The following is an 18,005-nucleotide window of genomic DNA, read 5'->3' as shown; positions in this document are numbered from 1 at the left end:
ATATAAGAAGCTAGGAGTGGAGCTTTTTCCTTTTACTTTTGTTTTTCAATGCTATTCTGAAATCTCTAAGTCTGCCAAATACTCTCACAATCTTTGCTGATGTATTTCTATACCAATGCTCTCAATTAATTTTGTAAACTTATGCTTATTTATTACACTTAATTTATTCAGCAGTCTGCATTTCCAAAGTATATTATGCCATAATCATGGAAATGCATACATTATACTGGTAAAAACTATATGTCTGCCTATTTAAACTATAAATTCCTTTTAAGCAAGGAATGAACGTTTTTAATCTCTGTATTCCAGTCAGTGTTTTGCATACAGCCTGGCACATTAAAAATGGTAATAAATATTGGGCTGGCCAAGAAACTCATTCAGTTTTTTTCCATAAGCTGTCTCTAGGATCATTTAGCTGTCTTTAACTTCATTGAAAACAGTCTTGTTAGACTGTATTGTGACAACTGTCATATCAACATGCATTTAAAAAAAAAAAAATTGGTGAATTTTTGTGTAGCTATTTTAATATTGAAGATGAAAGAAAAAAGCAACATTTTTGGCACGTTATGCTATTAAAGTAATTCTCCAAGCCAGGCTTCAGCAATACGTGAACCATGAACTTCAAGATGTTCAAGCTGGTTTTAGAAAAGGCAGAGGAACCAGAGATCAAACTGCCAACATCCGCTGGATCATCAAAAAAGCAAGAGAGTTCCAGAAAAACATCTATTTCTGCTTTATTGACTATGCCAAAGCCTTTTGACTGTGTGGATCACAATAAACTGTGGAAAATTCTTCAAGAGATGGGAATACCAGACCACCTCACCTGCCTCCTGAGAAATCTGTATGCAGGTCAGGAAGCAAGTCGGAACAACAGACTGGTTCTAGATAAGAAAAGGAGTACATCAAGGCTGTATATTGTCACTCTGCTTATTTAACTTATATGCAGAGTACATCATGAGAACACTGGACGGGATGAAGTACAAGCTGGAATCAAGATTGCCAGGAGAAAATATCAATAACCTCAGATATGCAGATGACACCACCCTTATGGCAGAAAGTGAAGAGGAACTAAAGAGCCTCTTGATGAAAGTGAAAGAGGAGAGTGAAAAAGTTAGCTTAAAGCTCAACATTCAGAAAACTAAGATCATGGTATCCGGTCCCATCACTTCATGTCAAATAGATGGGGAAACAGTGGCAGACTTTATTTTGGAGGGCTCCAAAATCACTGCAGATAGTGACTGCAGCCATGAAATTAAAAGACGCTTACTCTTGGGAAGAAAGTTATGACCAACCTAGACAGCGTATTAAAAAGCAGAGACATTACTCTGCCAACAAAGGTCCGTCTAGTCAAGGCTATGGTTTTTCCAGTAGTCATGTATGGACGTGAGAGCTGGACTATAAAGTAGGCTGAGTGCTAAAGAATTGATGCTTTTGAACTGTGGTGTTGGAGAAGACTCTTGAGAGTCCCTTGGACTGCAAGGAGATCCAATCAGTCATTCCTAAAGGAGATCAGTCCTGAGTGTTCATTGGAAGGACTGATGTTGAAGCTGAAACTCCAATATTTTGGCCACCTGATGTGAAGAACTGACTCAGCTGAAAAGACCCTGATCCTGGGAAAGACTGAAGACAGGAGGAGAAGGGGATGACAGAGGATGAGATGGTCGGATGGCATCATTGACTCAATGGAGATGAGTCTGAGTAGACTCCAGGAGTTGGTGATGGACAGGGAGGCCTGGAGTGCTGTGGTCCATGGGGTCGCGAAGAGTCAGACACAACTGAGCGACTCAACTGAACTGATGTTTTATTATCTCAAGAAAGGTAAAAAAACAACTGAAATGAAAAAAAGATTTGTGCAGTGTATGGAGAAGGTGCTGTGACTGATCAATCATGTCAAAACTGGTTTACAAACTTCTGTGCTGGAGACTTCTCCCTGGACAATGTTCCATGGTAAGGTAGACCAGTTGAAGTTGATAGTGATCCAATCAAGACATTAACTGAGAACAATCAACTTTATAGAACTCAGGAGAAAAGAGCCCAAAATTAGTCAACAGAAAACATATAATCTTCCATCAGGATAACACAAGGATTTCTTTGATCACCAGGCAAAACTGTTACAGCTTGGCTGGGATGTTCAGATTCATCCACTGTATTCACCAGACATTGCAACTTCAGATTTCCATTTATTTCAGTCTTTACAAAATTCTCATAATGGAAAAAATGTTAATTCCTGGAAGACTGTAAAAGGCACTCAGAACAGTTTCTTGCACAAAAAGATAAAAAGTTTTGGGAAGATGGAATTATTAAGTTGCCTGAAAAATGGTAGAAGGTAGTGGAACAAAACTGTGAATACGTTGTTAAATAAAATTCTTGGTGAAAATGAAAAATGTGTCTTTTATTTTCCTTTAAACCCAAAGGAACTTTTTGGTCAACTCGATATATGTTAAAATATATGTTCACAGAAAATCATCATTGGAACACTTAGTAATAGTTGCTACAGACAGGCTCCACCAATGGATGCTAAAAATTTGAGAACAAAAACAGTGTATTTACACAGTTTCAAAGTATTTCTTCCAAGACACATATTAACTACAAAAAACATATTATACAGTGGAGAAGTCCAGCAAACACAGCAAGTGAGCAGCATCTGCTCATAGAACAGACCACAGGTGATGAGCTAAGAGAATGTTGATCAAATTAAAAGGGCCTATTTGCAACAGTCTAATTTAAAATACAGAACATGTAGCATACACAAAATAAACGCTTTTGAGGTGACAGGATAACCCTTGAGATGTACAAAGATAAAGTCCATTCTCCAGAACAACTTAAGAGATACAATAACAGTCCTCTTAACTGTCCATCAAAAGACATGCCTTCTGTATTAAGACTCTCAGACACAGAAAGCAAATGGAGGCTTCAGCCAGTCAATCATGTTGGCAGGGCATAGATACTTGATCTGCAAATGTGATACTTCTGTTAAGTCTTGACAAAAAAAATGGTATAGGTATGACAAACAAAAAAGCAAAAGGACTGCTGCAGTTAAACAAGTCCAACGAGACAACCAAATGGCTGTCTGCTTTGGGGGAAAAAAGCAGCCATTAAAAGCTGTTTGAATGGACCAGATATTGCATAATATTAGGGAATTATGGCTGATTTTCTTAGATGTGTTACTGCATGCTGACACTGCATGCTGAAGCATCATTTGTCATGATATTCACAATTACTCTCAAAAGGTTAAAAGGTATGCATGTATGTATATAGAGATAGAGTGTTACTGGTTGCATTACATTCCCTCAAAATGCATATGGTGAAGTCTTCATCACCACCACCACCGCTGCACCTACCCCCCTATATCACTGCAGATATTATTAGTTAAGATGGAATCATACACGAGCAGAATGGGTCAATAATTCAATATCATTAGTGTTTTTATAAAAAGGGGAAATTTAGAACACATGCTGGCACAGGCCAAGGAACTACCAGAAACCAGGTAGGAAAGTACTAGAACAGATCTGTCCCTAGCACCTTCAGAGGGACCATAGCCCTGCTGAACCATCATCTCAGACACCAAACCTCCAGAACTGGAAGACAGTAAATGTCTACTTGTTTAATTCTGTGGTTCAGAAGAGACAAAGGAGTACATCAAGGCTATCTATTGTCACCCTGCTTATTTAACTTATACGCAGAGTACATCATGTGAAATGCCAGGCCGGATGAATCACAAGCTGGGATCAAGATTGCCAGGAGAAATATCAACAATCTAAGCTATGCAGATGACACTACCCTGATGGCAGAAAGTGAAGAGGAACTAAAGAGCCTCATAATGAAGGTGAAAAGAGCACAGTGAAAAAAACTGGCTTAAAACTCAACATTAAAAAAACTAAGATCATGGTATCTGGTCTCATCACTTCATAGAAAATTGATGGGGAAAAAAATGGAAACAATGACAGACTTTATCTTATTGGGCTCCAAAAATCACTGGACAGTGACTGCAGCCCTGAAATTAAAAGATGCTTGCTCCTTGCAAGAAAAGCTACAACAAACCTAGACAGCGTATTAAAAAGCTGAGACATCACTTTGCCGACAAACGTCCATCGAGTCAAAGCTATCATTTTTCCAGCAGTTATGTACGGATGTGCGAGTTGGACCATAAAGAAGGCTGAGCACCAAAGAATTGATGCTTTTAAACTACGGTGCTGGAGAAGACGCTTCAGAGTTCCTTGGACAGCAAGGAGATCAAATCAGTCAATCCTAAAGGAAACCAACCCAGAATATTCATTGAAAGGACTGAGGCTGAAGCTCCAATACTTTGGCCACTTGATGTAAAGAGCCAACTCACTGGGAAAGACCCCTGATGCTGGGAAAGACTGAGGGCAGGAGGAGAACGGGGAAACAAAGGATGAGATGGTTAGATGGCATTACTGACTCAATGGACATGAGTTTGAGCAACTCCAAGGATAGTAAAGGACAGGGAAGTCTGGCGTGCTGCAGTCCATGGGGTCACAAAAGTCAGACATGACTTAGCGACTAAACAGACAAGACTTTAATGACTGAACTTACATTTTGATAAGAATTGATGCTTTTGAACTGTGGTGTTGGAGAAGACTCTTGAGAGTCCCTTGGACTGCAAGAAGATCCAACCAGTCCATCCTAAAGCAGATCAGTCCTGGGTGTTCACTGGAAGGACTGATGCTGAAGCTGAAACTCCAATACTTTGGCCACCCGATGCGAAGAGCTGACTCATTTGAAAAGACCCTGATGCTGGGAAAGATTGAGGGCAGGAGGAAAAGGGGATGACAGAGGATGAGATGGTTGGATGGCATCACCAACTCAATGGAGATGAGTTTGAGTAGACTCCGGGAGTTGGTGATGGACAGGGAGGCCTGGCATGCTGCGGTTCATGGGGTTGTGAAGAGTCAGACACGACTGAGTGATTGAACTGGAACTGGAATTGAACCCCAACACAAAATGTTTTTAGTGTTAAAAAAAAATAAATTTAAGAAAAAAAGAATTTCAATGACCCTTCCACCTCATAATTACAGGTAAAATTCTAATATGGATATTCACTTTTTTTTCTAGGAAGAAATATATAACTTTTATCAGATTCCTATGGGGTCCAAAAAGTATAGAGAGCACTACTGTAGACAATGATGAATCATGTCAGGAACATGTATCACAAGAAAAGTATCAAAAAGGGACAAATTAGTGATTTTAAATTCCCCTTCTTACTCATGTTGAAAATGACTCATCATTTACTAGGAAGCAACATCATTCAAGAAAGCAGAAACTATGATAATAGAAGTGATAGTCTGGTGTGAGAAAAACAACCATATTCACACATTGACAGTACACATTCTTTGACCAAGCAATTCCATTCCATGAATTTATCCCTACATGAATTCACACATGCACAAACACATATCCATAAAGTTATTCAATGGAGCACTGTTTTTAATAACAAAAGACTGGAAACATCCACGTCTATTAATTAGAGAACTAGTTAACATGAAATAGCCATACAATATGTATTAAGCAACTATTATAAAGAAGATAGTTCTATTTAGAATCTCCAAGCTGTATTGTTAAGTGAAAAAAAGTACAAAACAGTGTACAGACTACTACCATGGATGTGAACAGCAAAAAAAAAAAAACACACACACATCTGTAGTAAATACATTTGCTATGTGCTGTGCTTAGTCCCTCAGTCAGGTCTGACTCTGTGATCCCACAGACTGTAGCCCGCCAGGATCCTCTGTCCATGCGGATTCTCCAGGCAAGAATACGGGAGTGGGTTGCTATGCCCTCCTCCAGGGGATCTTCCTAACCCAGGGATCAAACCCAGGTCTCCCACACTGCAGGCGGATTCCTTACCATCTGAGTCACCATGGAAGCCCATGAATACTGGAGTGGGTGGCCTATTCCTTCTCCAGGGGATCTTCCCGACCTAGGAATCGAACCAGGGTCTTCTGCATTGCAGGCAGTTTCTTTACCAGCTGAGCTACCAAGGAAGTCCCACTTTTCTATATATATAATGCAAATTATCTCTGGAAAAATTCACAACAAACTAATAACTATAGTTACCGGATAGATGAAAGAGGCTTGGAGGACAGCCACAGGGAAGAGATAGATCACTGTATATACCCTCTTACACTCTTCACTTTTTTTGGTAATGAGGCTAGTGGTAAAGGACCACCTGCCAATGCAGGAGACATAAGAGATGTGGGTTTGATCCATGCGTTGGGAAGATCCCCTGGAGGACATGGCAACCCACTCCAGTATTCTTGCCTGGGGAATCCCACAGACAAAGGACCCTGGCAGGCTACAGGCCACAGGTTCACCAAGAGTCGGACATGACCGAAGCGACTTAGCACACATGCAGTATAAAAGTAAATGTATGAATGGACAAATGCATAAAGATAAAATAACTTATAAAAGAAATTACTAAGTAGGGTTATGAACATAGGCAATGAACTGGAAATGAATATTCTGGGCACAAAACTGTTGTAAAAAACATAGCTGCAAATGAGCACTGCGGGTAGAAAATGTGGGTGGAAAAAAGAAAAACTCCTTCATATTATAAACTATAATTTGAGAACATGACACATATGAGGGAGGAACCTAGCTACTCATTTGGGATATGGCATGTTTGGATAAAAAAAATATCTACCAAGAGGGAATTCCCCAGTGGTCCAGTGGTTAGGACTCTACGTTTCTATTGCAGAGGCCTCAGGTTCAATCCCTGGTCAGGAAACTAAGATGCCACAAGCCTCACAGCACGACCAAATAATTTAATTAATTTCTTAAATATCTACCAAAAAATACTGTCAAATACTAGATTTAAAAGCTGAAATCATTGTTACTAAAATAGAAATACACCAAAGTCCCAGGTGGTAATAAATTGTGAACAAAACTAGATATAACAACTTCAAGACCACAGAATAATATGATCACTTACTTCCCGATGGAAGATCTTCCTATTTTAGACTTTTCTGGCTATGTAAACTTATAATTTTAGTTCTCTCACGAAGACAGTGAACAAAAAAGCTCTCCAAAGTTACACTGAAATATTGACGGGTTTTTTGGGGTTTCTTTAAGGTGGAGAAAAGAACACTACACAGGTATTCAAGTGACCTGTATTCTTCCACTGTGTGACTTCGAACAAATTTAATCTCTTCAATCCTGCTTCTTTAAGAGTCTAGATCTTATGACCTCTAAAGTTCAAATAATTCTAAAATTTCAAGATTATACAGAGAGCAGGTAAGAATTTTCCAGTTCCTTTCAACTCATTTTTAAATTTAGCTTAACAACTAAACTGAATATAACAACAGTTAACAAAATACACAATCATTACCAAAGGCAGAATCCTAAGCAGATGGTCCTGAATATTTCAAATTTGTCAACAGCAAGATAAAATGAAAAGCTTAAGGTTTTGAGTGCCTCCTGATTTTGGCACAGTGATTCTGCGTCTGCTTTTATTACCCACATTGGCCTACAAGCCTAACTAGTTCCTCAGTCATTGGCATTTATGGTGTCTTTACCCTATGACACATACTGTCTTAGTTTGGTCTCTCCCTTCAAACAAATCAGTCTGTATTTCAAAAATACAGTGGTTATTAAGGATATAATTACTGAGTTAAAAAGTAAAGTTTAAAAAAATTTCACCAATGAAACATATGTCCTTTATTTTTTATGTGAATCTCCCCTTTATAAAGGTTCAGTATAGTCACATACAATTGCTTTTATTACAGCTAAAACTAAAGCTTATTAATTTCTAACCACAAAGGCAACCTCACTAGAGCTTTATAAACGGTCAAATTCATTTTCTTAGGCATACCCATGGACAATAATCTACATTTTTCGTTGGGAAAATCAATTGCTTGACCAATTACTAACTGCACTAAACACAGCAAATATATATATTTGTGACTCAGGTTAGGTGAAGCCTTTTTAAGATAAAATACCAAAAGCATAATCAACCCAAGAAAAAATGGACAAACTGGACATCATTAAAATTACAACGTTTTTGTGCTTCAATAAAACCATCTTTAAAGTGAAAAGACAGGGCTTCCTTGGTGGCTCAGTGGCAAAGAATTTGCCTGCCAATGCAGGAGATACGGGTTTGATCTCTGATTTAGAGGGATCACACATGCGACGGAGCAACTAACCTCATGTACCACAACTACTGAACCTGTGTTCCAGAGCCTGGGACCCGCAACTACTGAGCCCATTGCTGCAACTACTGAAATCCGTGCACTCTAGAGCCTGTGCTGCACAAGAAAAGAAGCCACCACAATGGGAAACCTGAGCACAGCAACCAGAGGAGCCGCCCCCCCCACCCCCTTCACCCCTGCTTTCTGCAACTAGAGAAAAGTCCTCTCAGCAACGAAGACCCAGAACAGCCAAAAATAGAAGTATTAAAAGAAAAAAAGAAAATGAAAAGACAATTCACATAACTAGAAAAAAATTCTGCAAATCATGTATCTAATAAGGGGCTGGCATTTAGAATATATAAAGAACTCTCACACTCAATATTAAAAAGACAACCAATATTTTAAATGGACAATAGCTACTTCTCTAAAGATATACAAATGGTTAATAACCACATGAAAAGACGCTAAGCATCATTAGGAAAATGGAAATCAAAACACAAAGGAAAAACACTTCATATCCACTAAGGTGACTATAGTCAAAAAGAAGAAAATGACAAGGGTTGGTGAGAATGTGGAGAAATTAGAACCCTCATATAGTGTTGGTAGGAATGAATATAAAATAGTGCAGCCTCTTAGGAAACCAGTTCAGAATTTCCCTAAATTCTAAGGATATAATTACCATAATACCCAGCAATTCTAATCCTAGGTACATTCCCAAGAGAACCAAAAGCATTATATCCACACAAAAACTTGTACATGAATGTTCATAGCAGTATTATTTGCTATAATCCAGAAGTGAAAACAACCAAACATTTTACTTACTAGGTTACCTCTTTATTATAAACAACAGAAATCAGAAAAAGCAAGGTACAAGAGATGCAAAAGGTAATGTATGGAAGAAGGGTCTCAGAGCCCACCAGTCTTCTTGAGAATCTTCATGTGGTCACCAATCCAGAAGCTCTCTGAACCATGAGCCACGTTCTTTCAGAGGATTTATGAGGGCTTCCTAACCTGGGCATGTTTGACTAAATAACTGGCAATTAATTCAACCTCCAGCCCCCCTCCTCTCCTAGAGGGTGGAACTGAAAGTTCTAATCCTCTTAACATGTTTGGTTTCCCTTCACCCCTAAGTGCTTTCCAAAAGTCACTTCATTAACATAAACTCAAGAATGATTTAAGGGGTTTGTCATGAATATCAAAACACCTTTATCACTCTAATCACTTAGAAAATTCCAAGAGTTTTAGGAGTTCTAGGCCAGAAACCTGACAAAGACAAAACATATGCTTCTTACTATAAATCACATGGGGGATGGGGGAGCACTGAATTGATACAGCATGATTTCTTGGATATATTGTTAGGAAAAAATAAGGGTCCCACACACACAAATGAGAATGTATCAACCTTAAGAACTTTTGTGCAGTAAAGGACACAATCAACAGAGTGAAAAGGCAACCTACAGAATGGAAGAAACATCTGCAAATCCGATAGGGGTTAATATTCAGAATAAATGAAGAACTCCTACAGTCAGTTCAGTCGCTCAGTCGTGTCCGACTCTTTGCGACCCCATGAATTGCAGCACGCCAGGCCTCTCTGTCCATCACCAACTCCCGGAGTCCACCCAAACCCATGTTCATCGAGTCGGTGATGCCATCCAACCATCTCATCCTCTGTCGTCCCCTTCTCCTCCCGCCCCCAATCCTACCCAGCATTAGGGTCTTTTCCAATGAGTCAACCCTTCGCATGAGGTGGCCAAAGTATTGGAGTTTCAGCTTCAACATCAGACCTTCCAATGAACACCCAGGATTGATCTTTTTTAGGATGGATTGATTGGATCTCCTTGCAGTCCAAGGGACTCTCAAGAGTCTTCTCCAACACCACAGTTCAAAAGCATCAATTCTTCGGTGCTCAGCTTTCTTCACCGTCCAACTCTCACATCCATACATGACCACTGGAAAAACCATAGCCTTGACTAGACGGACTTTTGTTGGCAAAGTAATGTCTCTGCTTTTAAATATGCTATCTAGGTTGGCCATAACCTTCCTTCCAAGGAGTAAGCGTCTTTTAATTTCATGGCTGCAATCACCATCAGCAGTGATTTTGGAGCCCCAAAAAATAAAGTCTGACACTGTTTCCACTGTTTCCCCATCTATTTCCCATGAAGTGATGGGACAAGATGCCATGATCTTAGTTTTCTGAACGTTGAGCTTTAAGCCAACTTTTTCACTCTCCTCTTTCACCTTCATCAAGAGGCTCTTTAGTTCTTCTTCACTTTCTGCCATAAGGGTGGTGTCATCTGCATATCTGAGGTTATTGATATTTATCCCTGCAATCTTGATTCCAGCTTGTGTTTTTTCCAGCCCAGCGTTTCTCATGATGTACTCTGCATATAAGTTAAATAAGCAGGGTGACAATATACAGCCTTGACGTACTCCTTTTCCTATTTGGAACCAGTCTGTTGTTCCATGTCCAGTTCTAACTGTTGCTTCCTGACCTGCATACAGGTTTCTCAAGAGACAGGTCACTCTTACAACTCAACAACAAAAATCAAATTACCCAAGCTTCCCTGGTGGTTCAGTGGTAAAGAATCTGCCTGCCAATGCAGAAGATACGAGTTCGATCCCTGGTCTGGGAAGATCCTGTTGCCGTAGAGCAACTAAGCCCATATGCCACAACTATTGAGCCTGTGCTCTTGAGCCGGGAATCACAACTACTGAGCCCTTGCACCACCACCACTAAAGCCCGCAAGTCCTAGATGGCTCAGCAACAAGAGCAGCCACAGCAACGACAAGCCCATGCACTGCAACTAGAAAGCAGCGCCCGAAGGCCACAACTAGAGAAAAGACCTAGTACAGCCAATAAATAAATAAAAGTATTTAAAAAGAAAAAACAAAGTTCACAAGTTCTTTATAGTATGCCTCTTTTGTAAGAAAGAGAAAATAAGGATGCAGACATAAACACATCATGCCTTAGATGAGTGAGAAAGGAATATAGAGCTTAGAAACAGAAGCAAGATTTACATACTCTTTCAATATTGTATCAAGTTTTAAGCCATGTAAATATTTACTATATTAAAAAGTTAAGTAAAGAAAAAAACACACCCAATCATGAACAAAAAGCAAAAAGTCCGACTTGATAGTCAAAACTAATCAAATTGATCAAAAAAACCAAAAAAGTGTCATTTCAAGTAACTTTTGAACACAGTTCTTTTTTGCAGGGGGGGGGTGGCTGTGCTGGGTCTTCGCTCCTGCAGGCAGGCTTTCTTTAGTTGCAGTGATGGGGTGGTGGCGGGCTACTCTCTAATTGTGCTGCGCAGGCTTCTCATTGCAGTGGCTTCTCTTGCTGCAGAGCACCGGCTCTAGAGCACATGGACTTAGTTGCCCACAGCATGTGGAAAATTTCCAGCCCAGTGATTGAACCAGGGTCCCCAGTACTGGCAGGAGGATTCTTAACCACTGGACTACCAGGGAAGTCCTCTTAACTGTTCATTTTTAGCGGAATACAGTCTAAGGAAAAAGGCCTGAAAAGAAATCAACTGCACTCAGTTGAATCTACTTTCTTTGTAACAAATCCCAATAATAATGTTCACTTTAAACTGGAATTTAAAATACTAATATAAACAGCTGGTTTTTGAAAACATGTTTTCTAGCTCTGTCCAATGAAGGAAGCCTAGAACACAGACAATCTACTAACAGTGTATATATTACCAAGCACCCAAATCTTAAATTTATACATATCATTTTCTATCAAAAGAAAATAAGACTTTCTGGAGAAACAGAAAAAATATAAAAAGCAAAAAGGAAAACACAGAAAGATGTGGGTTATTTTGTTTTGCTAAAAAACCAAGAAAAAAGCTCTCAAAGATTAATAAGGTCAGCCAAAAGGGACACAAGAGGGAATTCCCTGGTGAACACAGAGCTTTCACTGCAGGGGGCATGGGTTCTATCCCTGATCCTGGAATAAGTCACGTGGCATAACAACAACAAAAAACACCGGTAGGAGTGGGGATACAAGAACCAGCTTAAAGAAAGACTCACACTAGCCAAGTCTGCAACAATTTAAGCATGGAAAACAGTAACAACCAACTGACTAACACATCAAAAAAAATAATAATAATAACAGTAATACTCCAAAAATCAGGAGAAAACAAAACTAGTAGACTAGACTCTTAAAGAAAAGTTAGTCATTAAAGAAAGAAAGGCCATAGAAACGACTGAACAACCAAAGACTCAAGAGGGCTTCCCTGGTGGCTCAGTGATAAAGAAATCTGTCTGCCAATGCAAGAGACACAGGTTTCATCCCTGATCTGGGAAGATCCCACAAGCCTCAGAGCAACTAAGTCCGTGTGCCACAACTATTGAATCTGTGCTCTAGAGCCCAGGAGCCCCAACTAGAAAAAAGCTCACTCAGCAACAAAGACCCAGCATAGTCAAAACCGAATAAATCTTTTTAAGTTTAAAAAAATTATAAAGACTAAAGAAATATGACAATTAAATACAACGTTCAATTCTAGACTGGAACCTAAATTACAGAGGAAAAAACTCTGTAAGGGATGTTATTGAGACAACTGGAGAAATTGGAATATGAAATCTGAATATCAGATATTGTACCTACGTTAAGTCCATCAGTTCAGTTCAGTCGCTCAGTCGTGTCCGACTCTTCGTGACCCCATGGACTGCAAAACGCCAGGCTTTCCTGTCCATCCCCAATTCCCAGAGCTTGCTCAAAACTCAAGTCTGTCGAATCTATTAATATTCTGGATATTTAAGAGAATGGTGTTCTTACGAGAAAGATGCATGGTGGCTATCAAGGACTCCAGATGTTTCAGGAAAAAACACACAGAATAGGGGGAATTCCCTGCCAGTCAGCTGAAACTACTGAGCCCAAGGGCTGCAACTATCAAAGCCCGCATGCCTAGAGCCTATGCTATGCAAGAAAAGCCACCACAATGAGAAGCCTGTGCACCACGACTAGAAAGTAGCCCCTGCTTGCCACAACTAGAGAAAGTCCACGTACAGCAACAAAGACCCAGATCATCAAAAACCATAAATAAATAAAATTTTAAAAACTATAAAGGATGGGGAAGCACTTTTTTTTTTTAACAGAAAACAGCCAAGAAATAACAGAGACGTGAGGAGAATTTTTGTAGAAAGTTCATTTATTCAATTTTTATAACTCCAAATTAAATGACTAGGCCAACAATCATCAACCATTAGGTGACAGGGAAAAACGTACCTTTTCAATGAAGAAATTCAATGGACACCACACTAAGTAAATTTAGCATTGTAAACAGTGGGGCAAACATCTGGAAATCCTCACCACCTTATTAATAGATCACTAGAAACAGGAGAACCAGAATTCTGTCTTTCCTGATGCAATGCAATGTAAATTACATACTACCATCTATGAAGTATTTTTGCCAAAAATACTGACTCAAATTTAATTAAACCTCTCTAGATCTAACTTTCAATTTTTATAGGAAATTTTAAAATAGAGAAACAAGTTAAATGACATTTTAAGCATTCAGTCAGAAAATTCCAAATACGGCATATTCTTTAAAAAGTCCATGCCAGAGACAATGTTAACTGAAAGTGAAAGTGAAGTCGCTCAGTCGTGTCCAACTCTTTGCGACCCCATGGACTGTGTAGCTGCCAGGCTCCTCTGTCCATGGGATTCTCCAGGCAAGAACACTGGAGTGGGCTGCCATTTCCTTCTCCAGGGCATCTTGCTGACCCAGGGTTAACGTTAACTGACTAAAGCATAATAAAGGGAATTGTTTTTATATAGTTTCAGCCAGAGGCTAGTTTGCAATAAAAATATATAAAGTGTAGAAAAATGGCATTAGTTTAAAGAGGTATTTAGGGAACAAATAGCATGATATCAGCATTTAATTTCAACTGGTTGTTGAGGGGTGAGGTATGATGAGAGTTACAGCAAAATGGTCAAAATGTTAGTAACAGATAAATCTAAATGAAAGGCAATAGGTGTTCACTGCGTTCTTCTTTCAGCTTTTCTGGATGTTTGCAATTTATCCTAACACACAAAGAAAAAAAAGTTGCCAGAATATCCTACACACAAATAAAAGGAAATTGCTCCTTAAACGTATCTTACTAAGTGGGGACAGTGAACAGCAGGTGGCTATATAACAAAGTCAGCCTTAAAGCACAGCTGTGCATTTGTCAACCCACCCAAGGACCCACTCAAAAGGTAAGGCATAGTGTCAGATGCTAAAGTAACAGAAGGCAGTCACACAGACCTTAGGTTAACCAGAGGCACAGTTGAAAATAAACAAATATTCATTGAAGACCTCACTAATGGGACAAGATGTAGCTGGACTTTGAGAAATGGACAGGATATGCAGTATGAAAGGAGGGGGATGGGCAAACAGGTCACCAGTAAGGGCAAAGGAGCAGAAATAAACCCAGTCTGTGTGAAATACAGATCTCAGGCGAGTCATGATGAGAATTTTTGTAGAAAAATCATTCACTCAATTTTTATAATGCTTTAGGCTTTATGCTGCTGCTGCTAAGTCACGACTCTGTGCGACCCCACAGACGGCAGCCCACCAGACTCCTCCGTCCATGGGATTTTCCAGGCAAGAGTACTGGAGTGGGTTGCCGTTGCCTTCTCCTTAGGCTTTGTGAGTACAAAAAAATATAAGGCACTGCAGCATCTGCCTTCTAAGAGCGGACAAAGTAGTGGAGAAGTTATGCTCCAATCAAAATACATTAAATAGGACTTCCCTGGTGGTCCAGTGGTTGGCAATCCGCCTGCCAACTCAGGGGAACCGGGTTCCATCCCTGGTCCCGGAAGATGCTACATGCCATGAGACAACTGAGCCCTTGCGCCACAACTGAAGCCTGTGCACCCTAGAGCCCAGTGCTCTGCAAATCACAACTAGAGAAAACCCACGTGCCCAGAGCAGCTAAAAATAATTAAATAAAATTGAACTTAAAAAATACATTAATAAGAGATATACACAAAACTCTTTAATAACACAGGGAAGGGAGTATTTACTTTACCAGAGGAATGAGACTGACCCAATCTGTTTCCAACAAAGACATTTGAGTTAATTTTTTAAAAGTAAAAATGGGGAAGGTAGAAATGGACAAATTGGATGAAGGAGGTCAAAAGATACAAGTTTCCAATTCTAAAGTAAGTTTAACATAGCAACTACAGTTAACACTATATTGCATATTTAAATTTTCTAAATGAGTAGATCTTAAAAGTTCTCATAACAAAAAGAAATTATAACTGTATGGTGATGGGACTTACTGTGGTGATCATTCTGCAATATATACTAATAGCGAAGCATTATTGTACATACGTACACCTGAAACTAACATCTCAATTAAAAAAAAAAAAGGACTCCATCAAATTTCAAGTCACAAAAGAAAAATGCCAAAATTTACTGAATGCTTGCTTACTATGTACTAGACACATTTTTTTACCTTGGAGATAAGTACTATAACTAACATTTTAAAACTGAAGTTCAGCATGTAAGTGACCAAATGTAAAAAAGCTAGGTAGTGGTGAGACTAACCAGTAGACAGACCTTCAAACCTGCGTCTATCGACTGCTAAAACCCACGGCCTTTCCAATACTACCTAGATCTTAGAAAATAACAAGCACTCAAATTATGATTATAAGGTATGATACAAACATTATAAAGTCAGTCACTACAAGAAAATACTAAAATGTTCTATGGCCAGAAAAGATGAGAGTAATGTAAAGATTTTCCAATACAATGCATATATGAGTCTCAGAGAAACTTTCACTAATCTGTAAGAAAAAAACAATCTCTTACAAGCAAAAGTTACAACACAAATAAAATCCTGGAATAATGTTTGGCAGAAAACTAGGACAATTTGGAATCTTAAAAAACAAATCTGGAATGCTTAAACAACTGGTGAGCTGGACAACTAAATATACTTTGATAATGAAGATTTCTAATCTGCGGGCTCTAATTAACACTACTTTATCTAAAAGTCCTATTTTTTTTGCTAAGCAACCTCAAAAGGATTACATAAATACATTCTTAGGTGAAAAGCTTTCACTAATATCTTTGTCAATATATTTGTGACAGTTATAAAACTTTAGTTGCCTTACTTTCTGCATTCTTATTCTGAAATATGAAATAGTTTCAGCAACAATCAATTAACATTTTCCCCTAAGTAGTGTGAAAAGTATACACAACTTGTTACTTAGCATACAGAGCTCTGAATAAGCACCTTAAATGGTTACTAAAAGTGTAATTAAAGCCTTAGGTCGGGGTAAAATTGATGGCAAACTCTGCGTTTTAATATTTTTCACCAACCAAAGAATACAAGTTAAGCCATCAACTTCAGAGATAAGCATTTATCTTTTTCCTAAAGCACTGTGATTTAAGGCCAACTTTCTGCTAAAATTCTTCCCCCAAACACCAGAAGTTAAAAATTTTCTTTAAACTTCAAGAAAAAAGGCCAAATACAGAACCTAAGGCCTCAACATAAATACAAATCGACACAGTATTTCGTCTTCTTCTAGGCAAGGAAACCAATTAAAAAGTGCAAAAGAACTTTATGGTAATTAGAGAGGCCAAATGCAATTAAGATTAGCGGGAAAAATGCCATCGGGGAACAATGAACACGTTTCTGTTTAACTAAGTTTCTGTTTGAATTAAATAGGTCTATCTCCGCATCACAGTCACAGGCAAAAAATACTGCGTGCACTAGGTCTCCAGAGGGTACTTAGAAGTCCACTCAGGCTTCGTAAGAGGTATTGCTTTTTACACAGGCTTTTTGTTCATATTCTAGTCTTCCAAAGTTCCCGGAACACTCAACATAATGTCATCTGAGTAGAAAATACTTCAAATCATTCATGACAGGTTTTCTAGAAATAATCCATGCTTTTCTGATTTGATTTAAACAGGTCCAATTACCGAATTCCCTATCGCCCCGCCTCCTTCTCCTTTCTCCGGAAGGACCACCAATTACAAGGGTTTACATGCACATATCAACAGTTTTTACATTTCCTCAAAAAGAAAAAAAAAGAATGCCTTCTATGATCCTAAGTATCTAACTGCCAGAACTCAAAATCAGAAATGTGCAGGGAGTTACTAACGGTCACTTGCAGAGAGCACGATCTAAACCAAACAAAACAGTAATAAAGCTATTCCAAAGGAGCAGGAGCAGGGAGTTTTTGCCTATTTAGCTGTGGACTTATACCTGTTAAAATTAGAGACTTCAGGTCACGATAAAAACGAGGCTAAACCTTCGCCGTTTTACAGGTTTCGTATTAACTAACTTCCCATGAACTCTTCAACCAACCACTCAAACCATTCAACTCTCGGCCCAATCCGTTCCACTCCCGCCCCCAATTTCAGTTTTAAGGCGCTTCACTCCTCCAAACTTCAGTGTTCTCCGCGGCCTACCCTACCTACGTCTTCGCGTCGCCACAGGTCTCAAGTCAGGGCCTTAGCCTTACCATGTCCGCCATTCCCGGTATGCCTCAAGCTGCTAGCCCCTTCCCGTAAGGCCCAAACCCGCCTCAAAGAGCCCTCGGGAGGTCGATCCTCCCAGCTTTTCCAACTCGTCCACAGGCACCCCTGAGGTCCCCAAAGCACGCAACGGCCGAGCATGAAAATGGCGGAGTGCGGCCGCCTGCTGCAGGTGAGCGGTCCCATGCCGCCGCCGCACTCACCCTCAGGCGCTGATCAGAGGTCCTTAATGACTGGCGAGCGATATGTTCGTCTTCACAGTCAGGAATGTCTCTCCCGTCGGCGCCCCCCCGCCTCCCCTCTCAAGCCCACTCCTCCAAAAGAGCAGCCGCCATCTTCCCCTATGAGCCACCGAGCGCACGTCCGTGTGTCATCACGCAGC

At 39.6% G+C, this 18,005-nt stretch overlaps 1 protein-coding gene across 13 annotated transcripts in view; it reads right to left on the bottom strand.

Moving 5' to 3' along the window:
• The window catches only part of WDR33 (WD repeat domain 33), a 117,222-nt gene extending 99,227 nt beyond the window's left edge, over nt 1-17,995 (bottom strand). For all 13 annotated transcript variants that reach the window (XR_014079826.1, XR_014079825.1, XR_014079827.1 and 10 more), the window contains exon 1: nt 17,827-17,995. The gene's annotated coding sequence lies outside the window, so the exon portion shown is untranslated. The remainder of the gene's footprint in view (nt 1-17,826) is intronic.
• Between the last annotated feature and the right edge of the window lie 10 nt (nt 17,996-18,005).

This window comes from Giraffa tippelskirchi, chromosome 3 (genome assembly GCF_054371585.1).
Source record: "Giraffa tippelskirchi isolate mGirTip1 chromosome 3, T2T-mGirTip1v1.2.pri, whole genome shotgun sequence".
Classification (NCBI taxonomy): domain Eukaryota; kingdom Metazoa; phylum Chordata; class Mammalia; order Artiodactyla; family Giraffidae; genus Giraffa; species Giraffa tippelskirchi.
Note: the sequence above shows the minus strand (reverse complement) of the source record. Positions and strands in the feature narration are given on the sequence as shown.